Source organism: Solanum tuberosum, unplaced genomic scaffold (assembly GCF_000226075.1).
Source record: "Solanum tuberosum cultivar DM 1-3 516 R44 unplaced genomic scaffold, SolTub_3.0 scf00219, whole genome shotgun sequence".
NCBI lineage: Eukaryota > Viridiplantae > Streptophyta > Magnoliopsida > Solanales > Solanaceae > Solanum > Solanum tuberosum.
The window spans coordinates 180342-184788 of record NW_006239145.1 but is presented as its reverse complement, the minus strand read 5'-3'; the positions used below and the strand labels follow the sequence as shown (position 1 = coordinate 184788).

Genomic DNA, 4447 nt, shown 5'->3' with positions numbered 1-4447 from the left:
CAGATCTTTCCCTACCTTTCTCTCTTTTTCACTTTATACAAACACAAATTATACAAATTACAATGGGAAAAATGCATAAGTACCCCCAACCTATGCCCGAAATCTCAGAGACACGCTTATACTATATTAAGGTCCTATTACCCCCACCCCCCGAACTTATTTTATAAATAATTTTCTACCCCTTTTCGGCCTACGTGGCACTATCAACCAGATATCTTGAGAAAATTGTCAACACGCGCGGGTCCCAGGAGATAGTGCCACGTAGGCCGAAAAGGGGTAGAAATTATTTATAAAATAAGTTCAGGGAGGTAATAGGACCTTAGTATAGTATAAGTGTGTCTCTGGGATTTTGGGCATAGGTTGGGGAAGTACTTATGCATTTTTCTAATTACAATGTATAATTTGTGTTGTATGAAGCGAGAGAGAGAGATTTGATATACAAATGTTTTATTTCGATTCAGTTGTATACAAATTCAAATTTTATGCAGATATACAAATACAATCATTGATACATATACATAGTAGTTACATATATACAATTATCTAACTGATATACATATACAATCGCTGCGCTTTTATACAAACGAGATGCCCACTTGTGATTTATGCAAATCTGATACTCCATAGCAAACATAGTTTGTTACGCAGCGCAAATAGCAAAACTAATATGATTATTTATGTTTGTCAAACCTAAAATTTACTCTAAAAAAAATATCTTTTCAACGAAAAAGGGTTCAAATGTCCTTAAACTATGTGAAATGAACAAAAAATGTCTTCCATTTATGGTTTGGTCTAAAAACGTTTTTGTCGTTAATACTTTTGTCCAAAAATGTCTTTATTATTGTTACTTAATAGGTCAAAACCCCTTTTCAAATAACTATATTATTTATTTTCTTTTTAACACATTCTTTTTCTAATAATATTTTTTATTTAGCAAATATTTATGCTACTTCAATTCGGAAAAAAATAAAAAAAATTCCTACTTATTATAATCGTTTCCTTATATAAATAAAAATTAATCGTGTATTTTCTATGATATTATAAATATGACATATTTTATCCGTTAAAAGAGCACACAGAGTTATTCTATTTTAATTGATAAAATAAGATTAAGAAGAAAAAAATATTTTCTACATTCTTATTATTTAAAGTGATTGTAAAAGAAAGAAAACAAGAATAAAGTTCTTTAACAAAACATTTATTAGGAACAAAATGTGTTTTAAAAAAAAACATATTTATTCGAAAAATGACATTTTTGACCCATTTAGTAACTATAGGATATTTTTGGACCAAATTATCAATGACAAGGATATTTATACTAAAGTTTTGACTGCACGGATAATTTTGTTCATAAATAATATAACATTTTTACTCATTTCACCTAATTTAAGAATATTTTTTATCTTTTCCATATTTTAAATGGATTAAAAAACTATTACCCCTTTTTGGATAACTCCTTTTCCATTTTCGTTCTTCAATTTTCTTGTGATCTTAAAAATCTTTGATGGGGAGATTATTTGTGTTGACTCTTGAAGACAAGATCTACAGCTGCAAGCACTGTGGAACTCATCTTACCCTTAAACATTGTTTCCAAGGTTTTCCTCCATCTTTTCTGTTTGATCACTCTGTTATTGTGATTTCTTGAAATTGGGATTTTTTAAATTTTGTTTTTGATTTATTTGGTTGTAAAAATACAATCTTTGGCTTGATCGGTGATTTTGGTTTCGTTTCTAGAACTTTTGTTGGTCTGTTTAAGTAATTTTAGATGTATATAAAAATTGGCTACTTTAAATCAGCTATGTGAGTGAAGAAGGTCTCAGATTGAGTAATTTTTCCCTAAAGGAGATGAATTTTTTAGCATCAAAGAGCTGGGTTTTGTGGAGTTGCTGGTTTTGGAGTAAAAGGGGATTGTATGAGCATTCTTTGTGAACTTTAAAAAAAAAACAGTAGTTATTATTGCTGATAGCATACCATACAATATTCCTGCTTAATCCAGTTATGAATTAGAGGAGTTGTTTGTCGAGTCTGATACTTGGAGTATACTTGATTGGCATTTTCCATTTGTTCCATGTATATGTGCTAGTGACTTCAATATTCGAACTATTATTGTTATGCCCAGTCCATTGGTCAGGTCTTGGGACTGATCTATTTTCTACATTTTCATCAATTTGGTGCTTGTTTGGTCACTTTATTTTGCTTAATTTCATTGTGATGTGCATTCATGACTTTCTATGAAGAATTCCATATGACTTCTATAGCATAAAATCCGAGCACATTTTCAAGTGTTGGAGCTTTGAAACTACTGTTTCTTAGAAAATTTAAATGCTTTTGAATGGAATGAAATGTTGATTCTGCAATTAATTATATTGAAGTTTATGTTACATTCTTGTTTCAGCCCCTAAATAATGTATATAGTCATTCTGAGTTGTGAGGTTATCTGACTCTTATGTTTTCCTTCTGATCTTTCCTTCAGTCTTTCCACTGCAGACATGGGAAGGCTTATCTCTTCAGTAAGGTGTAAGTCTCTTCGGTTCTGCACATTCAATCATCAGAAATGTTTGTGACATTTTCACATGTTTAATCTTTATACTTGCAGCATGAAAATCACAAGTGCAACTTACAACTTCTGTTGGTTTTATTCTTGTTAGAGTATGAAAGGCATTACCATTTATTTCCTCTGATTGTTGTTAAGTTTTTCTTGGCATTGATGGGACATGAGTTATTTGTAGCTTGGTTTGATTAACAATGTTATTACTTATTACTAAGGTCAAGCTTATCCATACCTCCGGTTCAGAAGGATGAAAAAAGCTACCATATAAATCCTCCTTATTTGATTCCCCCCACCCCCTTCTTTTACTGGTTAAACTAGAAAGTGAAAAAGGATGAAGTATTGAAGAATTCATGTTGGTAGTAGTTAGCCAAAACACTTATGATTTGAAATGAAAAAAGATTGTTTATAAAAAATTGAGTGCAATTGGAGTATGTGCAAATTATTTGGCTTTTCTTTGAACCTCGTACTCTACGTTGGTCACATTGCTCTCAGAATCTTTGATTTTGATATTAGCTCCATGTCGTTATCACTATGGAAGGTTACAACCAACCTATAGAATATTTGAGTGCACATGAAAAGTTGTGAACAAGGTAGGATATACCTTGTAGGTTTAGTTTGTTAATGACATGGTACTGTATATGTGTATCTTCATACATTTGTGTCATTGACTAAAAATTAGCACCAGAATTTGATCTGTTGGAATCACTATAGAACCTAGTGGGGATTTTTCCAGACTATTATATCATGTACTTTTAAGTGTATTTTGCAGGAGTACAAATATTAACACATCAATATATAGAATAAATTCTTACTCGACTTGGGATATTTTACAATTGGTAGCAGCATCACGATAGTTACATGGCTGAAATACATATATTATGCTCAACTTGATTGCTTTCCTGTTCAAGAGTTCTGCTCTTCTCAAATCTCTTCATTTCATTTTATCATTTAGCAGAAGCATTCAAAATGATAATGCACTTTGTAGTTCTGCATATTCTATACGCCCTTTTTTCCTTTTGACAGGGTGAATGTCACTTCTGGCGAGATAGAAAACAGAATGATGATGACTGGTATGCACACTGTGGCAGACATTTTCTGCGTCTATTGTGGGTCAATTGTTGGATAAAAATATGTGAGTATGGAGTGATAAAATGCTAGAAATTATCGTTTGGCAACTAGTATTTCTAGTTGTTCCTAATGTAACAATTCTTTTCAGGAGACTGCCCATAAGAAGAGCCAAAAATACAAAGAAGGAAAATCAGTGCTTGAGAGGTCAGTTGATTACTTCTGTATTCTTTAGAATTGAGTTAGGAACATATCATAAGTCCTCACTGAGGTACTTTCTTTTATACCTCAACAGGTTTAAGATTTCTGGCCCTGATGGAAGCCATTACTGAGCCAGTCATGAAACTTATGTTGCAGGAAGTAAAGCTGATGATGTTTGATCACTATCCAGAACAAAATTTCTATCCCAAATGTACATTATTTAACCCACCACCCCATTAATTCGTAATGGACCATTGGATTCTTGAATATCTTAAGCTACTACAACTTCTTTAAGCCTGTCCTCTATCGTGTATGATAATATGGAAGCAACCATGTGTTGTTGCAAACTAACATGATCATCTGGCTGTATTTGTTTGCAATGACAAGACATTACTAGTAGCAACCACTCTGCTTTCATTGCTTCGATCTTTCCATATTCATTTGGTAGCTGGATAGAGTTATGTGGGTTAGAGTTATGTGGGTATCAGTTATGTAGGTATTACTTATGTATGGTTTAGTATGTAGGGTTTAGTTATGCAGGTATTACTTATGCGGGTATTACTTATGCAGGGTTTAATTGTGCAAGTATTAGTCAAGCAAGAAGTCTGGACATGAATTTTTCAAATAAAA

General features: G+C 32.2%; 1 pseudogene; it reads left to right on the top strand.

Moving 5' to 3' along the window:
- The first annotated feature begins 1286 nt into the window (after positions 1–1286).
- Positions 1287–4243, top strand: LOC102603091 (protein yippee-like; annotated as a pseudogene).
- Positions 4244–4447: the final 204 nt, after the last annotated feature.